General features: G+C 35.0%; 1 long non-coding RNA gene across 1 annotated transcript in view; it reads left to right on the top strand.

Moving 5' to 3' along the window:
- LOC134733632 (uncharacterized) overlaps positions 1–23,174 on the top strand; it is a 159,429-nt gene that overhangs the window by 116,586 nt on the left and 19,669 nt on the right. Inside the window, exons 2-3 of the long non-coding RNA XR_010117290.1 lie at positions 3,525–3,614; positions 18,792–18,855. This is a non-coding gene — a long non-coding RNA (uncharacterized lncRNA). The remainder of the gene's footprint in view (positions 1–3,524; positions 3,615–18,791; positions 18,856–23,174) is intronic.

Raw genomic sequence — 23,174 nt, forward strand, 5'->3', positions numbered from 1 at the left:
AGACAAAGTATACATTAGGGTTACCTTTTAGGGTTCTTTCTTTCACCCTCTCTGCACTCTTGTCAAGGCTTCATTGATCTTGTAATATCTAGTATAATTTAAATCTCCATTTACAGAGCCAATCCTTGTTCTCGGCGCACTCATCCACCTTCAAGCGCCATCAGGACTTACTGGGCCTATGTTTAATCTTGGGACATTTGTCTGTCCTCCCTTCCCCATTATTATTACTATAGTAATCTCTAGTGAGTGGAAGTATTTCCAGCTCGTAGCTACCACCCTCAAACAGCAATAAGCAATGCAATAATGTAGAAAATTAGATGTGATTGGTTTACTCCAAATACATAAATGCTTATTTCCTTTTGAAACAAAATGCTAATATGAACATTTCAGAGTATATCAAGTTAGTATAAGAGAATAGCCACTTGGGAAGATAAAACTGGAGATGGAGATCAGCTAGACTGAGAGAGCATTTAAAGAACTGCAAGTAATGTTTTCAGTATAAATTATGATCTCAGTTTTTGCAAAACCTTTGAAGATAAAAAAACTGCTAAGAGTGAAGTTGCATTAGTCAAGCAGATGCCATATGCATTCTGATTCCTTCTCTGTCTCTTACACACACACACACACACACACACACACACACACACAAAGGCAAACACAGCACATATACACATACAATAACAAGATTACAGAATAAATTTTTTCTTTACTCTTTAAAATTAAAAAAAAAATGAATCCCCCTTAACTGGTCAGGAGAGTGCAGACTGTCAGATAAAGAGATAGTTAACTCAGATCCTGGAAAGTACTTTTGGTTGATGGTACAGTTTAACAATTAGGTATTTTATTCATACTTAGTTGTATCATATTTAATTATTGTATATCTAATTAGTTATTGTTTATCTTACATTTTCTAATTTTGTTTTTTTATTCACTGTGATACTATTTAATAAAAGTGCTGTTATGCACTTTTACTTCTTTTTTTTTATAATATATACTGCATTTATTTTATACACTTTCAAAATATATGCCTAAAGGTGACTTTACTCACCTTCATTTTCAGGTTCCCTTTAGCTAATCTTCTCCAAATACAAATAATAAAGTTTCCTTTATTAACTTATGGAAAACAAAATAACAAGCAAATAAAAATATCTATAATGTTTGAATGGGACATGCTCAATTTCTGAAATATTTCAAACCCAAGATAGTAAATTGAGAGAAATAACGAATCTACTCATAGATCAATAGTTTAAAAACTTGAAAAAGAAAAAAGTCCCAATGGCATAACACTTGGTAATATTTAACCACTATTGACAACAAATATTCATTTTTAAAATAAAAATATATTACTTCTGTAAAGTGATAAAGTTGATCTATGTTAAATTAGGAATCAATTTTGTACTTGTAGGTACTCCTGTTGGAAACAGATATGAAAAAATCATTTCTAGTCTTATCATTCTTGTTTAATTATTTAAAAATTTAAATTGTTAGAATAAGACATGGGAAAACCAATGAGAATAAATATTCAAAGAATAATTCAAATAATACAATATAGCAAATTAATATAAAATAATAAGCTAAAATGTATTGGGTCTAGCATAAATTTAGCATATTAGAAGGTTTAAAGATACGTACCTCAAAGCAATAATTTGCTAGAAAAACAAATAAGAAAACTGATATTTCATTCACATTAGTAACAAAAATGTAAAATACATAAAAGTAGCTTTAATAAGAGATGGATGAGAACTCTATACATAAAACTGTAAAATAAAATTGCAAGTAAACCATGATCCAAATTACTGGAGCAGTCATGTTATTTAATGTAAAAATGGAGAATATCTTTGTATTTTGCCTGAAATCCTTTACGAACTTATGAGGCTGAGAACTCTTAAGAATTGCATGTAATTATGATGATCAGTTCCCTAGTTTTTGTTCTGTTTTCTTTAAGACTTTGTATTATTCGCAAGTTAGACACCCACAGTCTTTTCTCCATGACCTGTTTGTCATTTTCCTTTCTTTCTTCTTTCTATTGTTTTTCTGCATTTCTTATTGTACATTTTAATAATTTCAATGATTATTTTAATTTTACTTTTGCATATTTTTCATTTGTAAAGATGTATTCATTGCCTTCTCTCGTTCAGTGCCAAAGCCCTCCTTTGTTTCTTTAAAATAGATTTCATAGGATCTCTCTTCTTTTTGTATACAGTGTGAAAAATCTTTTCAAGTCAAGTTTAGCTGTGATTGTTCTTGAATTGTTATTCTTTTGTGCTGCAAAATGTTTTCCTGTTTCCAAATTCATTTGAAGTTTGAATTTGCACAGATATCCTTGGTTATATTCTGTTATTTTGTAATGTTTTTGCTTGTTTGCATCAGGTGATGCTGACACTAATATAGTTCAATGTTAGTAGGCTGCTGATATTTTGGAAATCCTTCATTATCTTTGCCAGATTTTCCTAAATCTTATTCTAACCAAGGTAGCAGCTCAGTTGGCAGGGAGTTCAAGCCCACTGCTAAGAATGTCACTCAGGCTAGAGACATACTACCTACTAATGACAAATTCACCATTAGATTTATCAGGGGATAGTTGGACACTGTAGGGCAAAATAAAGATCCTAGCTAAGAAGTTGGTCATAAATAATTCATTAACTAGATATACTTTAAAAATTTATGCAAGTTAAAATTCAGGAATATTTGAATGATAATACCAGCAGAGAAAATTCAGTGACAATTGTTTTGTTTAAAAAGATGGAGTCACATAAAAAGGAAAAATAAGAGAGAAAGAATAAGATTAAAACATAAGGTTTAGAGGAGCCTAACAAATTGAGCAGAATGTACAAATAATAGCAAAACAGAAAATCAGTTACCAAATCTGATGAATATAAAAATAGAAATCTCAGATATGAAAAACAAATATGGCTTTGAATGCAGGAATGGTGCCAGGAGAGTACTAGCATACCAATTAAGAAAACAATGTCTTTCTGGAATGTGATAAAAATAAGATACCTAAACCCAAATCATTTTAAAGAGGAGATAAGAGATTGTGACGCTGCCTTGTGCATTATCACAGCATACTCACGATATAATTTCAAGATAATATTTTTTAAAGAAAATATCCAATAACTAGTGGGTGGTATACAAAAGTCTACCAACAAAGAATCCTAATGAGGACATGACTGTTTAATTTCATCAAAATCAGTATCATTTTTGCCCTAATGAATTACTGTACTCAGCCCAGATGGTTCCTGCAAAAATAGAAGGAAACAGATAAAGAGAAACAAAGTAAGCCTACTTTTGTAGAAACCAATTAATGAGCAATGTAAATAAGTAAAGTGAGCAAATAGATAAGTTAATAGATATTAAAGCTCTCTAAGCTGCCTGTCATTCAGGTACAATTATAGGGTGTACCATAGTTAGATCATATTGCCTTCAACTTGTTGTAGTAAAACTTTTTAATATATTTCTTCTCATACCATCATTACCTAAGCTTTCATAGCACCATGACTGATACGATTTTTTGTTTTCTCTAGGATTTTTAATTTTTTAAAATAATCACTCGTTCTTATCTCCATGAGGACCTTCAAGAAATGGTTGAGAGAAGAGAAAGATCCCCTAAAATGGTAATTATGCCCATTTGTCCTTAACCTGTGAAAGTATTTCATTATAATCTGTTTTACTCACTAATAAACTCAATAATAAAATAAGTATAGAAGAAAAATGCCCTTGGGTTGGGTGGTTGCATGCCATCTGGAGAATGCAATGTAGAGGACTAACGTTTTTCCGAAATTTGTACAACGTCGCTATAATGATATTTCCTTTTCTTTGTGTTCTATGCATATTCAATTATTAAAATCATTCTCAAATCATTTAATAAGTTGGTTGTTACAAGTGGCACCAATTCAAAATCCTAGGCATCACTTGAAATAGCACTGAACAAGTCCTAGCAATGATACAGTGGGCTATGCATAAAAGGAGGTTAGATGACCTAGCTACATGACCTAGGTTCCCTGGTGTCTGATATAGTCTGCACCATGCATGCATTCAACTCATGCTATGGGACAACTTTTTAAAACCTAAAGGAGAATATGAGCAAGGGTGCAGGCAGGGATTACAATGTGCTACTGCTCAGGGAAGAAGATTTTTATCAATGTTAACATATTTTAGGGGGGCACAAAGCCCCATTGCTTTCCAAATATCTCTTCCTCCTTTTTGCTGATGACTTACATTCCAACATTAAGAGCTTCACCAACTCTTTAATCTTGGCTGAATATGATTTGGAATTTTAATTTTGTTTTGAATAGTAGCCTTTGGCTTCCAACACAATTCCAGTGGCATTCAATTTCAAACCCATTCCTGATTTTTTTTTTTTTTGACTTTACTCCTTTCATTTAGGTACTGTGATTTTATATTGCTTTTTCTTTTATACCTATTTGTTTAGGCTACCATATCATACTTGGGTGGATGATGTCCTCATTTTTATGTGTGCTTTTCTTCCCTCTTTTTCCTCACAAAATGGGTCCACTAGACACAAACCTTAATTTTAGTAAATTATTATCAAAAAATAATACACACCCACATACTCATTTTCAAAACTACTTAATTTAGTGGCATGAGATTAGGTTCAATCATTTTAGGAAATAGTTTCAGCATTTATGAGGTTCTGTAACTGTAATTGAACTATCTAATTTTCAGCTTACAATTGGTTTGAAGTTTTTAGCATTTAGTTTCAAAATAACATTGGCTTTGGTAGGCTTTTTGGATTTTATAAATCTTATTATACTGTTGGATTAAAGAGTTTTCAAGTTGGCATATTATGTACTTCCCAGAGTGAATGGATTTGTTTTTTTTTCCTAAAAGGGACAGGGAAGGACAATTTGAAGGCATTAAGTTCTTAAGGGGTGAAAAGGAAGCACATTAAGTAGTGAAGGGGGCATAGAAAACTGAGGTTGAGAAAACTGAGGGAGAGCAAATGGAATGGGCTTCCCATTTATGTAGAAGCCCAAGACACCTTAGAATTATCTCATCTCAATCTATTCTGTCTCTTGAAAATTCCTCCACTTCCCTTCTTGGTTTAATCCTCATTATTCTATTTTTTTTGTTTTTAATTATTGTGGATACATAGTAGTTGCACTTATTTATGGAATGCATGAGATATTTTGAGATAAGCTAACAATGCATAATAGTCAATTTAGGGTAATTGGAATATTCATCACTTCAAGCATTTACCATTTTTTTGTGTTGAGAACATTTCAGTTTTACTCTTTTAGTTATTTTGAGATATACAATAAATGACTTTTAACCATAGTCACTCTGTTTTGCTGCCAAACACTAGATCTTATTCTTTCTATCTAATTGTATGTTTGTACCCATTAACTATACCCTCTTTATCCACCCTCCTTACTTCCCTTCCCAATCTCTGGTAGCCATCATTCTACTCTCTAACTCCATGAGGTCAATTATCCTTTAGCTCCCACATATGAATGAGAACATGTGATATTTGACTTTCTGTGACTGTCCTGTTTCACTTAATGTAATATCCTCCAGTTCTATCCATATTGTTGCAAATGACAAAATTTCATTTTTTATGGCTTAGTAGTATTCTGTGGTGATATATTCCAAAAGACACCATATTTTCTAAATCTATTCATCTGTTGATGGTCACAGGTTGATTCCATGTCTTTGCTATTATGAATAGTGCTGCAGTAAACATGGGAGTACAGATATTTTTTTGAGGTACTGATTTTTTTTTTTTTTTGGATATATACCCAGCAATGAGATTGCTGGATCACATGGTAGATTTATTTTTAGATTTTGTGATGAAACTTCATACTGTTTTCCATAGTGGCTGTACTAATTTACATTCCCACTAATAGAGTATGAGGGTTCCCCTTTCTCTGCCTCCTCACCAGCATCCATTATTACCTGTCTTTTTTTTTTTTTTTTTTTGAGACAGGGTCTCATTCTGTGTCCCAGGCTGGAGTGCAGTGGTGTGATCACAGTTCACTGCAGCCTTGACCTCCTGAACTCAAGCAATCCTCCCATTTCAGCCTTTTGAGTAGCTGAGACTACAAGTGTATGCCACCATGCCTGGCTAATTAAGAGATTTTTTTCTGTAAAGACAGGGTCTCACTATGTTGTCCAGGCTGGTCTCAAACTCCTGGGCTCAAGTGATTCTCCTGCCTTGGCCTCCCAAAGTGCTAAGATTATAGGAGTGAGCCACTGTGCCCAGCCTGTTGCCTATCTTTATTCTAACAAATCTGGTTTAAATGTGACATCTTATACCAAATCTTCCTTGACTCTCCTTTCTCCTCCAAACAGGCTCAATCTTTCACCTGTATGCATTGAATCTGATTGATTGCAGTACAGCATTGTCAGAACTTACTGCCATAGAGATGATGCTGTACTTTATTCAGCTGTGCATGTTTTTACTTCTCTGACTTAAGGCGGATGGGGAAGGAACTAACACACATTGAGCACTGATTAACTGTCAGGCAACACAATGATGAACGTTGCATATTGCTCTTACACAAGCCTTGTGAATTAAGTTAGGGACTTGCATTAGATTTTGTACCACCCTGCATTTACTTTATAGTCATTTGTAAAAGTACATTAATTTGGATATTGTTTTCAGTCAATCTTCTCTGCTAAACTCTGGGAGAGCATGCACTGTGTTTTTGTTACCTTCCTAGTGTCCAGCTGTAGGGCTAGTACCTAAAAACTCATCAATAAATATCTGTTGAATGAATGAGTGAATCAATAAAAATGTATTTTATGCCTATTTTATAAATGGGGAAACCCAGTCTCAATAAAAGTAAATAATTCAAGGTCACTTAGCGAGTAGGGGCAAACTATGACCAGGCTGACAACTATTGATCCCCATTCCAGTCAAATTTCAACCAGACTTCCTGGCATTTAACAACACAGACTGAGGGATAGGCAGGAAGTTCTTGAAACAGAGCAGAATGAAGTCAAATATTTCTCATCCATTTAAGTTACATCAGAAACACATTACTCCATCATTTGTGTTTTTCATTCAGCAAATACTTATGCATATAACTCCCTACTCTTGTTATACTGACTCTGATTCCATCAGCTAATGTTGGCCTAGGAATTCAGCATGACCTTGCAATTACAACAGGCATCTCTTTAAATCCCCGTGTTTAGAAACCATTGATTTCCTCTTGACATTTATTCTCCTGATTTTCCATGAAAGGTAATGTTGATTTTTCTATGTGTTTACCAAAAACTGCATTTCCAGAATTTCCTTAAATGTAGATGTGGTTCTGAGACCAAGTTGTGTAAGATATACATAAAAATGTCACATGAGACTTCTGGGAGGTCCCCTTAGAGGGAGATGGTGGGCTGTTCTTTCTCTCTTTGTCTGTCCTGCTGTGGATGTGGTCTTGAGCTCTGGTGTCCATCTTGGATCTGAGGAGAAATGCCAAAGCCTAGTGCACCACTGGAGTCAGTTTAAGTACATACTGCCAAGTATGCTCATCCTGGATTACTTCTCATCTTCTTTTATTTAAGAGAAAAATCAGTGACATCTTGTGTAAGCTGTTGTTTTCTGGGACTGTTTTACTTGCAGCCAAATGTAACCCTAACTGATACCCATCCTAAGAGAAATAAAGATACCTAAACATTAGCAAGTCTTCTGGCTTCAGGAGATAGCAAAAGAGAAATCTCATATGCCAATAAAATAAGCCTTTCAAATGGGCAAGTAATTTTAAGGAAAGATTAGCTACAAATATATTCCATAAAATAAAAGTCCAAAAAATAAAAATAATACAGTCATAAAAGTATTAGCCAAAACAAATTTGAAACATGAAACATTTTCATTTCTATTTAAGATCATTGATTCCATCTTTCAGTGTAGCATAAATTATGCATTATGAAAATTACCTCATAAGTAAATATAAAAATAGTTAAGAAAAAACAAATGTAAAGAATCAAATTGAAAGTACAGTATGGGAAATCCTATTAGAGGATTCTAAGGCAATATGGAGTGAAATATTTTTGAAAATGCAAAGGAGAATGTAACCTTTGATTTTAAAGAACAATATCATGTGATTATGAATGTTCTCCTGCATAAAATATGCATATTGTCTTGACGGGATCAAGTTTATTAACAGTTGGATTGTATTTATATTTTCCACTCTTACTGCTTCCAATTCAAAAGACTACAATACCACTGAGCCTGCCCCAGAAGAAATGATCACACCATCACAATTGTCTGCAAAGCAGCCCTCATAAGTTGCATCCTCTGGGCAGGCTGAGGCAATTGGGGTGAATTCTGCCAGTGCTGTCTTTTGAGGTAAACTTCCATCAGAGCTAAACCATAAATGGTGATATCATAAAGAAACTGCATCTCTTGAATTTGGTTGCCTGCACTGTGAAGACTTCAGAAGCTATGCACCTACTTACTTTTAGCTGCCTGCAGATTCTTAGGTAAATGTGCTTCTTCCTCAATATCATCTTACTCTTGTTCGTACTTCATGTCTACTTTAATAGTTCAGAATCTATTCAACATCTAACCTTGATGGTTCCCCTTGCCAAATTATCTTCTTATAGTGTTTTTTTTCTGAAAATATTAACTTAGTTGGTTGAAAATACATTTATCAAGGGCCTACTGTATCCCAGGTGCTATACGAGGCAATAGTTAGAATCTTTCATGTCTGTACAGTCTCAGCAGCCCTGGGAAGGAATTCAATCTTTGATCCTGTCTTAAAGAACAGTTTATACAATGTTCAACACCCTTCTTCTTAATATTTTTTTTGGGGGGAATTACATTTAAGTAATGAGAGCTTCTGGATAGAAGAGAGAATATTTGGATAGATGAGAGAATATTTGTCCATGTCCATAACCATTTCAGGGAATATTCTCACGAAAAATAAAAAGAATCAGGAGTGTCTCCGATTATAACAAACGGTGAACTAGGGGAGGGAGAACAGTGGGTAATATTAGGAATAAGATCACCCCATCTGCTTAGGAGACTTCAGAGAAGAGTTATTGAAGCTGAGACTAAAATTAACACCAGATCAGATCACCACTTATTTGGTCTAATAGTGATCTTCAGTGAAGTACATGATTCTCTAGTCAACTGAGACCAAGAACCTGTGCTTCTATTTCAACAAGAAATTTAAATGTTAAAGTAAGAAAAAAAGATTAAATTTAAAGTCTTCCCAATAAGAAGGGAAAAAAAAGTATTTTTCTACTTTCATGAGTGTAATGCTGGCTGCTTATTTTCAAAATGTTAATTTGCTTTTTCATAATATACTTAGTAATTAGTGAACAAAACTATAATGTACTGTGGTTATGATTTAAAGGCTTAAATGACAGACTCTAACTACAATAATTTCAGTTCTGATGTGTTGTTAAATAACAATATATTCTAAATGAGTAAACTTGGAATAACTAAGCCATTGGGGACTATTGGCCACCTGATAATTAAACTTGATCTAACATGGACATCAAAACCAATTATATGTACTAAGCAGAAAGACAGGTCAACTCTTCAGAGAGATGAAATGAACTTGGACAGATGGACAGAATGCAAATCATGCAGGTTTCTTAATGAAGGAGAAATGAAATGCAATTTGAAGCCCTGTGAAAAATCTGGATAGCTATTCCTAGAGTACAAATCGCTGAAAATAAATTAGGTTGAAACTAGATGGATTGCCACATTTCCAACCACCATGAAACCATTCCTCTAGAGAATTTAGATTTTCAAGTCTTTTAGGCAATGAGGTTTAGGACAAAATGGCTCTTTGGTGTCTTTCTATTAGTTTGCTAAGGAGGCCATAACAAAGTGCCTCATGCTGGGGGGACTTTAGCAACAGAAATTTATTTCCTCACAGCTCTGGAGGGTAAGAGTTCAAGACCAAGTCATCACCAGATTGGTTTCTTCTGAGAGCCTCTCTCCTTGGATTGCATATTGCTGTCTTCTTCTGGTTTTCACATGGCCTTTTCTCTGTGCCTGTGTATCTCTGGTGTCTCTTCCTCTTCTTAGAAGGCCACTATTCATATTGGATTGGGGCCCACCCCAACAGCTTTATGTCACCTTAATTCCTTCTGTAAAGACTCTATCTCCAAACAGTCCTATTTCGAGGTACTAGGGATTAGGCTTCATCACATGAATTTTGGGAGGACAAAATTCAGCCCACAACAATATTTATTGCACAATTTAGACACAATTTAGAGAACAAAAACATCAAAATATGGAAATGAATAGAGAGAAAATCAGTTGAGTACCTTACCAGAGGGAGGTTTTGATCTGTTGGTAGGGTGACCAACCATCCCGATTTTCCAGGAACTATCCTGGTTTTAGCACTGAAAGTCTCATATCCTGTCCTCAAACAACAATGGTTGGTCACTCAGTGTCGTGTGCTGGATACTCTACAAGAATAGTTAAACGTAGGAACATGTTTAGTGACCCAAAGAATTATGGTGGTGTGATAAACAAATCATTATGTTCTTTAAAATTTTATTAGGAGTGTAAATAATACTCCAGCCAGCAGACCTCCGTATGAGTATGAAGTTGAATCCAGGAAGATCTCAAATCGTTGGAAAGTTAACACATCTACAGTTTGTATGAGGGTGGCACCTTCTTAGTGGCCAGCAAACTTCTCTCAAATGTCCCTCAATGACAGATTTTATCACTTAAATGTAACTTCTTTTCTTTCTTCTTAGGTTTTATTCAGGGAGAAGAATATTTTTTCCCTAAATTCCAGGACTTATATTTAGGATGATCTCAAGTCCTATTTTTCCTGGGACAGTCTCATTTTACCTATTGTTTCAGAATAACTTTTAGTAAATACTCCTTAAATTCTCCAAAAGTCCCTGTTTGTGAGATAAATTATATGGTCACCCAACTTCTGTTGCTCAAAGTTCTTCTGGCTCCATACACTTCTCTGCTTTTCTCCTCATGTGACAGAGCAGCTTCTCCACTAGCCATTCACCGGCACAGATTCCTCCAGTCCCTGTGTGACTCCTCTCTTCACCGTCTGATCAGAGCAATGGAGATGGGACTCACTTATTTTGTTTTAGACTCCCCTACTTGACCAGATCTTGCATTTTGATAACAAAAGAGAAAGTATAATTTTTCCCTCAGCAAAGAATCAGGGCACAGGAGCTTATATATTAGGGAGAAAATTAGAGAGTTTAAAACAATGCAAATAAATTACATGTGTGTGCAACATACTTTCAGTAATCATGAAATCTCAAGGGATTTCAAGAAACATATAGTTGAATCTTCTCCTTTTGCCAAGGAACAACGTGAGGCTTACACAGAGGAAGCAATTTGTCATAGAGTATAACCCAATTTGACCTAGTTAGAAGAAGATTCCTGACCACAAATAAATTTGATATTTCCATTACCCAAGTCAGGTATTTTTACCATATGAGAAGAATATGATAACTGTTTTCTTACAATATCTTTTCTGGGCTTCTTTGTATCTTAAAATAACATTTGTTTTCCTAAATGCAATTCTATTTGGTGCATCTTAGAAAAAGTATAAAATAGATGTAAGCCAAAGAAATTTAAAAAGATTGTAAGTCCTCTCCTCAGAAGTGATCACAGAATTATTTTCTTCCATTATGATTCCAGTTTAGTGCATGTAATCATGTGTGTGTGGTATGTGTGTGTAGGCATAAATTTATACATCTACCTATGTCTGTGATACAAATGGAGATTGCTCCATCTTATGATATACGTTAACTCGACCTTTAAACCTAAATATATATTATGAACACATTTAGCCAACCATGATGTTACCATTGAAGATGTAACTGATTTTTTCTTTTTTGTTGTTGCTATTATAAAAAATGTTGCTGGAAAACTCTATGTGATAGTGTTTGTAAATTATTACTTATATCTGTGCTGCTAGTTACCTGAAGGGAAAAATTACTAATCAGAAGTCTGCACATTCTTATTCCTTTTTAAAATGCTTTGCATATGGCTGCTCAGGAAGGTTGTGCCAATTCGTAGACCTGCAGCACTATGGAAGCATTTCTGTTTTCCTCCAACCCTTGACAACACTGGCAGTTCTCTTTTTATAGTTTCTGCCAGCTTAATAGAGAAAAATAGTGTATTCTGGTTGTAATTTGCATTCACTTCATTATGATTATACTTGTGCAGTTTTTACGTGTTCATAGGCCTTTTGTAAAGCACCTGTTTCTATTTTCTAACCTTTTCAGTTCTTTTGCTTTGTTGTTTATCTTATCATACAGCAATAGATCTTTATAATAACACAATAATGTATTAACATAATCACTGACTGAATCGATACGTGTTGTAAATACATTTAATATTTTTCAATTTCATTTTAATGATTTTTTAAACTTGAAGTTTTAAAAAGTGTTGTTCTGTTATGTCCTTTTTACTTATTTTCTGCACCCTAAATATTATAGAAATACTCATTCTTATATTAGTAAGTCCATTTTTATTAATTGATTCATTCATTTTTACATTTACATATCCTTCCAGCTAGAAATTTGCATGTGAATAAAGTGTGAGGAAGGGATGTTATTTTCTTTTTATAAGCAATTAGCTGTTTATGTCTAATGCTAATCATTGAAAAACCCCCCTTTTTCTATTTGAAATAGCTCTTTACCATATTACTTTCAATACTAAAACACCACAATGCATTTTAATATATGTTGCAACAAATTTCAGTATACTGCAGACTTTACTTTTAAAAAATGATGTTGGATATTGTTTCTTCCTCTTCTTGGTGAAATTTTTAATCAGTTTATTATCTCCCAATATTAAATTAAGTAGAGTTTTGAATAAATTTTAACTTAATAAGAAAATTTTGGGGGAGAGGTAAAACCATGTATTTATCTTTAAATAAGAACTTTGTATGACTCTTCATTTTCCCATATATGTGTGTGTGTGAGTGTTCTTTAGTAAGCTTCTGAAGGGTGTATTAATATTATTGTTTAAGCAACCAATATCTTGACATATCATATCGTGAATCCAACTATTTTTCAGTTGATTATCTCACATTGTATAGGTCAGCAATCATATTATTTAAAATTACTGAAATTTGGTTTTAATTTTTTCTTGTGGCATTTTTCTTTCCACTCCCCTGGAAAATTTATAACATTATAGAATAATAATAGTGATAGGAAGCACTCCTTATAACAGACTTTAATATATATGAAGGCCTCTATTGCGATATTTGTTGCTGATATCGGTTATATATATATTTTTCATGTTAATTACTTTCTGTTTTAATTTTATTTAAAGGATTTTTTGAAGTTTAGAAGTGAATTTTGATTTTTATCAAACACTCTTTAATGTTCTTCAAGATAATATTGTAGTTCTTAGTCTACCACTTAAAGTAATAAAATATATTAGACTTTTTAAACTTTGTATCCTTTCTTGCTCAGAATAAATTTTGCACAATTACAGATTATATCCCTGAACTTTTATTTATAAAGTTATACATATGTTATACATAACATACATCTATGTTAATAAATTAGGTTGTTTCATAAACACACACACACATTGTCAAGTTTTTAAAGCTTCTAAAATTGGTCAGGGTATTTTCCCAAAACCTAGGTTCTTTAATTATTATCTGCAATTATCTTTTTCTTGGATGATTGGTAGAACATGCTTATGATATCAATGAAATCAGTGTCTATTTGATTGGTAGTTCTTGAACATATTTTTCCATTTCAGGAAGGGTGGGCTAATGTACTTACATGGCTTAATACAATAAACATGTAATCATCATTCAAGCCACTATCTAATACAGCATGTTGGGATGGAAGGATTTTCTTTCACTCAGGCATTCCCAGTTCCACCTTCCTTTCATTTTGTGGATTAGTCCTCCTGTAGGCCTTGCGCAGGTGAAGATCCTGGCTGCATCTACTTAATTTGACAGACAACGGGGAGCTCTTGAATATTTGTGTGCAGAAGGCTGGAGGTCACAGATGTATGATATACTTAGTAAGTGCTGGGAGAAGAAAGCGAGGAGATCTATCAGAAAGGAGGGAACAAGGGAAGGAGGAAACAGATCTACTCCATTACGCCAGCACACAGAGGAGGACGGAGAACTGAGAGTGTGAGTTCACTACGGGCTACGCTGTAAGTGATGCACAGCCTTTCTGCTCATATATATCTGTGTCATCAGAAAGAAGAGGAAACCAGATATTTCTATACCCCGATAGTCTCTGGCAAATGAATTAATTTTAATCATTTATTTTTTTGTTATTAAATTGTGTAATTATTTAAAGTTTTTATAGTTATTAGCAGATAGTTATACAGATTTTTTTATTTGCTATTCTCCATCTATGGTTAAATCATTTCCTTGCCTTCCTCAGTCCCATCTTTCCTTTCTGCCTGCTTTTCTTCCTCCCTTTTCTGTTTCCTTCTTCCCTTGTTCCCTCCTTTCTGATAGATCTCCTTTCTTTCTTCTCCCAACACTAAGTATATCATAGGTCCGTGACTTCAGAGAGCCACAAAGATTGTCTTATTACTTGTGCCTACCCACTGTCTAGCACTGTGCCCTTCTCAATTTAGGCACTCACTAAATTGCCAAATTGGACTTAAATTGAATCAGCTATTTCCCGGGTTGCTCTAATAGCCTCCAAATTGTTTACTCAACCTCCAGTAATATACCCAATATCCCACACACACTGCCAGATTCATTTTCCTGCAGTACAACCCGGACAACCTCCAGCATTCTGCACACAAATATTCAAGAGCTCCCCATTGCCTGTCAGATTAAGTAAATGCGGCCAGGATCTTCACCTGTGCAAGGCCCCTCTGTTCTCAGGTGCTAGATCTTATTTCTCATCATTCATGCATTCTTGCTTTGTGTTTTAACTAATCGCAAGCCCCATTATAATACGTTACTTATGTATGTGTTGTTTTTTTAAATTCATGATATGCTTTCCTCTTCCTTCAGGAAATGGCTTCACATGAAAAGCCCTTGTATGGCTCATTCTGCCTTCCATTGGCTTGCTTATTCTTTAAAGGCTTGCTATATTCTCTCTTCTACCCTCAACTCCACGGACCATTTCTCTTCTTTCTCTCACAGTCACGTGTGGCACAGTGGAGAAAACTCTAATCACAGAGGAAATTTCTACCAATATCATCTGTGCCTCTGATTATTCAAAGAAGAAACACATTTTGGCAGTGTTCTCTACTATTTATCTGCCTTTTAAATGTTGAGAATAAGCCTAAAGACCAAACCAAAGCATCTATATGGGGAATCCTAGTCTGAGACAAGCTGATGCAGAGATGATTTTGCCAAACCCAAGAACATAGCTGAGTCCTCTGAAGAGGTACTAAAAATAAAAGCATAGGCTTTCATAATACTTTCTGGGGCATCTGCCTCTTAATTCCAAATGAAAAAGGAAAGAGTTTAAATCAACTTTTTGATAAAGGGTGTCTACATAACCCACACACACAAAAAATTATGGTGAGAAAGGAGACGTGGCCATACAGCTCCTGACTAAATTAAATGGTAATGTCCATTTCTATTTTAAAAAAGGTTTATATTTTATTTATACTTGATATTTCAGTAGATCTAACATAATTTCCAATTTAGGTATGGAAAACTGAAAATGCAGAAATAATAGCTTAATGCCTGGGGTAGGAAGAGAAGAAATTCACCTTTTTACAATTCAATCAAATGCAGAATAGGAGCAGTTAATAATTGTAGAATATGAATAATCAGATAAGACATTTTCTAGTGAAAACTCATAAATTTTATTTTTGGAATACATTAAAATTCAGTTAAATTTTAAAATCACAGCATATCTTGAGCCACTGTGAATAGTTGCTGTATCTATAGAAATCTATTTTAGAGATATGCAAGTACAAATTATAGAATGTCAGCATGCAATTTGATTTTATGTGCTTTTCCACTAATATAAATAATGAAGCATGCTGAGAGCATTCAGATACATTCAGCTGAGTATAATTAAAATACTGAGGTATAACATGTTAAAAAAAAGAAACAAATTAAGTACTAAAATGAAGTAGGTAGAAATACCAGCAATTCAAAGCGATAACTATGCTGTGATTACAGTATTGTGAATAGACTAAATCTAATATTTTGGCTTAAATGAAATCAGTGATAGCTGGAAAGTTAATAGAAGCAGTGCCTTTATATTTTCTGCAAATAATGGAAAGGTTTCATTTCAGGAACATACATTTTTTTGCCATCTCTGGAAATAAGTCTCCATGGTATTCTGAATAAGCATTCTCACCCAAATGGAACAAACTCTCTGATGAAATTGGCCACTGGGGCCTACAACAAATAATTAAAATGGGATTTGGGAATCAGTTGATTTTTTACGTCCAACATTCCCTATTGGGTTAGTTGAATGAGGGCAAATCAGCTTCTTCAGACCATGTGAAAAACACAATTGAACTTCCTGCTGGTCACCACTAATTACACAGCGATTGTGACTGCCCATTCCAGGCTGAAGGCAAATTTCCCTTTAGGTTTTGTTGCTGAGGCCCGCCAAAGGACCAACTATTCATTCATGCTTGCCAGGGCTGATTTGGAATAAGAGGTACTGGTATTCTGATAACAAAGAACATTTGAATAACTGTGTTCCATTCTGTCCCATGAAGCACTAACTTTAGCCCTACTATGTTATAAATGGGGTCCCTAGGTTTTTATAGAACCTACATTGTGCTCCAACCTCAAGTTTCAACTGGGGCTTCTAGTAGTTACTTGGGATTTAATGAGAACCAGTATCTTATGAGATGGGTAAGAAACGGTGACTTCATTCTATAACTACCAACACCATACTAAATATTTATAGTTTGGGGAAGAAGAGATTGGAGCAGGTGAAGAGATAAGAGCAGAATCTATTCTCGACCAACTTCAAATCTGGGGCTAGAATTCCAAAGTTAGATTTAGAATCGGAGTAGTAATATACAAGTAAATACAAGAACTCTTTTCATTGTTTGACCTTGCTGGGTCTACTTATTCTTGGATCCAGAGTTTTTCTCTTTTTTGAGCAATTCTTCATTTTCTGAATCATATCCATACATAACTCCCTGAGAAAGGGTGAATGAGAAGCAACCTTCCTCAGTCCTTGCACATGTCTCCTGTTGGGACAAATGCAATGCCTTACCTTCTTTATCTATGAACATTAATTGAACTTGTCTATCGGCAGGTGTTCAACTACCACTTGTATTAAACTTCTTGTCCATGTTCATCCTTACTCTTAGAATATTCGTTCCTGTGATTTATACACAAAACAATGAAAGAATGATAGAAAACATGATTTACCAAATTGCCAAACTGTGCAACCCTTTGCAAAATTCTTAATATCTCTGAGCCTTAGTTTTCTCATCCGTGAATAGGAATAGCAATAGGTAATCTAGAAAGTTGTGGTGATGCCAGGCACGGTGGCTCATGCCTGTAATCCTAGCATTTTGGGAGGCTGAGGCTGGTGGATTGCTTGAGCTCAGGAGTTCAAGACCAGCCTGGGGAATACGGTGAAACCCTGTCTCTACTAAAATACAAAATAAATTAGCCAGATGTGGCAGCGTGTGCCTGTAGTCCCAGCTACTCAGGAGGCTGAGTCAGGAGAATTGCTTGAACCAGGCAGGCGGAGGTTTCAGTGAGACAAGATCATGCCACTGCACTCCAGCCTGGGTGACAGAGTGAGACTCCGTCTCTTAAAAAAAAAAAAAAAAAAAAAAAAAAAACACAAAAAAACGTTGTTACATTATTGTAATTTGGAATTAATGGGAGGGGACATCAAATTTTCCTTAACAGCACAAACTTTTTCTACCCTCTTCTCATATATAGGTTATTTTGCTTAAGTGAAAGCTGTGCTCTTTTGTTTTTTATTTTTTTTTTGAAATAGGGTCTCCCTCTATTGCACAGGCTGGAGTGGGGTGGCATGATCATGGCTCACTGCAGCCTCAACCTTCCAGACTCAAGTGATCCTCCCACCTCAGCTTCCCACGTAGCTGGGACTAAAGGAATGCACCACCATGCCTGGATAATTTTTCTATTTTTTGTAGAGGTGAGGTCTCACTGTTGCCTAGGCCGGTCTCAAATTGCTAGACTCAAGTGATCCTCCTGCTTTGGCTTCTCAAAATATTGGGATTACAGGATTACGCCACCATGTCCAGCAGTGTATGGTTTTTTAAATTTTTTCAATATATCTGTTAAGTTTGAAATTTAAAACAAAGTTTTTTCTCATTTAAAGAAAATGGAGAACGCTGAATACTGAGAAGTTTTGAAATATTTATGTTTAATTTTATTTACCCATTGCTTCCCAAACATATTTGACAAAGAAACACTTTGTGTGTATAACATCTATTAACAAACTGCATAGGGGATATTAAACAAAATGACACATCACACAAACAGAATTATTATAATTCTCATGTAAAACAGCTTGTAATGAATGGATGAATTTGTACATGAAAGAAAGATGTTTTTCTTACCTTCATACTAGGTTATAGATGTGGAATGTCTCTTTTACATTCCAGCCATCCAAATCTTACCTCGTTTCTTTCCCAGATTAAGTGCTATACATTTGCAATTATAGCAAATAATTTTTCTGAATTACAGAATATACTACTGGTTGTTCGTCATTTGGCATTTGGTTCTGTTCTGTCTTGTTTTGTTCTATAATTGTCTGTGCATGAGTCATTATGGCAGCTCCAAGGAGTAGAGGAGTGTGTTTGTCATTGATTTTATACCATTCTAACAAAACTTGGCATAGAACTGGGAGAAATACACTATAGTGGATTTCTACCTTTTAATCTTATTCTTCTGTAAGTACTGTGCTTTTTTTTTTTTAAGCATCCAGGGATTTATTGCCCAAAATGATGCTCAAGACCCGTCACATCAGCAGAAGAACAAAACGGTGAGTGAAATTACCCAATTTCTGCAGAACGCATAAACATCCTGAATGTAGGTCACACTCATTGCCTGATGTGCTGTGCATGTCATGTTCCAACAAAGCAGCTGCCACGAGTAGCCAAACTCCCGGAAAGCAGCACAAACCCAAAAAGAGCAGCCATTTGGAAACACATTTTCATTGACAATTTGGGGAAGTTGGGCATTCACTTAAGAAAAAGCCATAATTCTGTAAGAAATGAGCAATTTATGCATATTATAATCAAATTTATTTTTATATCCAGCTACTCCTACATGTGGGATAATTCAGTCTGGGAAATCATGCTAATTAGTTAGAAATCCATTACGTTGTAAGTCTTGTAGCAGATGCAAATGCTGTTTCAAGTATTCTTACAACCATAATGCGTGTGCTTTTATTAGAATGCATTCCCAGTGGTGGGCAGTTTGTTGGTGAACCAGGCTCTAAAGTTCATTTGAGGGAAAACACTTTTACAAACACCATTGATGGCATTTTAAATGCATTTTTTATGTATTTTGCTTTAAACTATAAGGAGAATTCCACCTGTCGGAAGACTGGTCAGAGCAGCAAACTTTTCAAGGCAAAATAATAATGATGATAGTGATAGTGCTGGATTCTAATGGTCAATGAGATGCATCTTTGCTGAACTCAACATCTTGGCATGCCCTTTGCAGATCATATGGAAGAGTAATGAGCCCCAGAGTAGGACTGGAAAGACTGAGATTCAGAGACAATGTCTCTGCTTGTGGGTCACCCTGGCCATGTCACAAGCCTGTTAGATGTTGTGCTCTCTGCACTGTAACCACAAATATCACAACTTTATCTATCTTCATCAAAGAGCTGTTGCAAATTTAAACTAAGATAGATATGTAGTTTCTTATTTAAACAGACAGTATTTTGGTATTATTGAAAATATTCTAACCCTGTTAAAAAGAAAAGCTTGGTTCGAATCATGTAACCTCTATTAAAGATTTCATATACTGCACATTAATTGTATTTCAAAATAAGTAATAAACCAAAAGATCTAATTGAGGAGCTCTACTGATCAGAGAACTACCTTATAAAAGATTCTGTGATGAGTTAGGGCTTTGGGGTCTAGGAACCAATAGGCTAGAAAAGTGAATTTGGCAAAATTTGTATTTTAGCTCCATATTTAAAAAATTAAAGAGAAATGAATATATATGCCAGTCTTTTTCCATTCATAACAACAACAACAAATGTCCCTGGACAGTTACATGCTCTTCCTATATGCCCATCCCTGGTGAATGGTGCCTCTAACACCTGTAATAATCTATAAGTCAGAAACCTAGATTGATCTTTGGTCTCTCCATTTGCCTTCCTGTCTAGTCTACCAAATACCCAATTAATTCTATATCCTAAACATCTTTAAAACCTACTCCCTCTCCTTTTCCCTCTGCCTTATCCTTTATGAGGCCATGGTGTTATTTCCTCAAGAACTTTACCCAACCGATTTCTGCACATCCTGGGCTTTCTCCCTCCTATCTACTTTTTCTAAAATCCAGTATCAGGTTTATAAAGTGCAATTTTATTGTAAATTGTTACTTTTAAAATTGAAATATTTAAATGAGTCCAAAGAGCCTCCAGATAAGTCCCTTGTGAATGGCCCCTGTTTGCTTTTCCTTCTGACACAGGCTCTAGGCAGACTGAGAGTGGCTTTTCCTGAGTTCACAAATGCCCCGTGCTCTCTCTCACTTCAAGGATTTTGTATAACTTCATTCTGATTAAAGTGATTTCAACCCTCTCTACCAGGTCAGCTTCTTCTTTCCTTTAGTTTTCAGCCAAAATGTCTGTTACTCTGGGTAGCATGTGCCTTTCTCACCAATACTTGATTGACCCATGCTTCTAATTTGCCCCAATATGACCCTTTGTATTCTCTGATCACATATCACACTACTCTGTATACTGGTCTTGGTTTTGTAAGAAACTGGAGGACTTTTAAAAAGATTGAATCTTCCCTACCTTTGTTTTTTCCCTCAGAGATTGGCAGGAGTAGATATTTGATTTTCTTGAATAATATTTATTTTATTGTATAAAAATGAATGAATCATGAAAAAGATCTTAATAAATAACAACTTTAAATCCTTTTTAGAATAGTTCTTCAGCCTGACCAGGAAGCTCAGTGATGTCAATGGAAATATTCAAAATAGTCTAACAGCACAGATTCTTTGGCAAACATTGTGAATTCACTTTTGCAGTAAGAAAGACCAGAGCTGAAATCTCTGCTCAGGTGTTACTTGCATTGTTAATTGTTTCTGATCTATGGAAACAAGGTGAGAGAGCAGAAAAGAAATCCCTCACCACCCCTCCTTGCCCTGAAAATATATCCACTGCTATATTCAAAACAAACAAACATGACCACTTACAATGTATTCCTTGAATTGAACCTTCTAAGGGTAATCAGTTAATTCCAGGATTTTAATAATAAAACAATCACTAAGATTTAAAGTATTAAAAGTGTTCTTCTGATCCAACTAAGGCATGTATAGTAAGTAATCATTCCTTTCCATCTTCATAATCTTTGACCTTTGAGAAAACATGCAATCTGAACATTATAAAGAACTACTCCTGCAGGAGTTAATTAAGCCTTTCAAAGCCCATTAGAGATAAGTATTTGCAGACGTTGTGTCTTGGTTTTACTGTTGAGTCTTGAAAGCTTGTTCACTCTTGCTGTCAGACGCTCAGAATAGGTTTTGGCTTCATTGAGGAAAACAAAACAAAACAAATGAAAACACTGTCACCAGGGTATAGCCACATTTTCTTGGTTAATTTAGGCCAACTGTAGGTGACATTTTGTTTCTTTCAGTTAATTCAATCAAGAAGAATTGTGGGTGAATACAGCTGGTGACCCATGACATGCACCGTGTAAACGGTGCATGTGATTACAGATCAGAGACCATTTCTTGCTTGGGAAACAGTAGATATCGGAGCCCACCAGTTAAGATTCCAGTTAAGATAGGTAACCTCGTGTATGAGAGTTAGCTATTCTGTTTTACAACTACAGTAAAGGGCATTCAACTGCCCAGAATATTCTTTTATTTGCTAATAGATTCTAAAAAACATCTACTTTAGGAGAGAAAAGAGATACCCTTGCTTCGATGCATACCATAGGCTGGAATCTATGACTCAAATGACTCCACTCATGGCACTACTGTAGGTTTTTCCCAAGAACAACCTTTGGTATGGCAAGAGGTTCAGAGGCACGAGGTTACCTTTGAGAAATATAAGGAAGAGGGGAAAAGGGTCAGAAAGGAGATTGTGATAACTAACTGCTGTGCTAGTGACCTTGTGATGGCATTTCTTCACCTCGCGGAATATGGAATCTATCTGCCAACGTCTTTTGAGGTTGCATATAAAATGACCAGCACTTAGGTGTCTTAAATTTACCTAGTTCTGAGCTAGGTGCGGAGAGGGAAATGAACACACAACACACAGGATTTCATATCTGTGAGACTTGCCATGTCTTTGAATGCATGCTACTCTTAAGAAATATGACACTATTGAAAGACTGAAAAATATGTTATCTGTTTGCCTATTTGTTTATTTGACATATATTCATTGAGACCCTTCTAAGTGGAAAGCACTGTACAGGCATCTAATATAGAGGATGGACACAAGATTGTGTGGTTTACAGGGGAGCTATATTAGGAAAATACATACCAAAGGGAGTGGGATTTGGACAGCTTCAGGTAGAACTGTTGGTTGAAGAAAGGAAGACATAAATAAGAGACAAGTTTACACATAACATAGAAGCTTTTAAATTCTCCCCATGGGCCATTTGGGTTGGAAAGACTTGAAGAATGAGTAGGAGAGGAGAGGTCACTTTTTCCAGCTAAACGAATATTTTTTATTCCCTTAAATTACACAGAGGTTTTTAATTCTTTATTTTGATAATTATTGAGTAGTTAGTTGTTTTATTCAAACATTCATTTACTCAATTATTGACTCTTTTATTTTTCCATCATGTTTTCATCATGGAAAGATGAAGAGCTTTGAAACATGCCTTTGAAATATGCTTTGCCTCTGAGTGGTAAAAGCATGAACAAGTTCTTTAAATCCTCAACATTTTAGTTGATTCCTCTGAAAATGAAAAGAAGAATAATACCCATTTTCAGGGTTTGTGAGCATTAAATGAACTAGTGCCTTGTTTAAAACACAATGATGTTCTTGATGCATAATTCCGACTCTGAAAACTATGGGAATATCCGAATCTTACCATCAAAGGCACTGTAATCTACTTGGGACAACAAGACGTTTACATAAAAACGTGGAAATTGACTGATAGGGCT

The sequence above is a fragment of the Symphalangus syndactylus genome, chromosome 18 (assembly GCF_028878055.3).
Source record: "Symphalangus syndactylus isolate Jambi chromosome 18, NHGRI_mSymSyn1-v2.1_pri, whole genome shotgun sequence".
NCBI lineage: Eukaryota > Metazoa > Chordata > Mammalia > Primates > Hylobatidae > Symphalangus > Symphalangus syndactylus.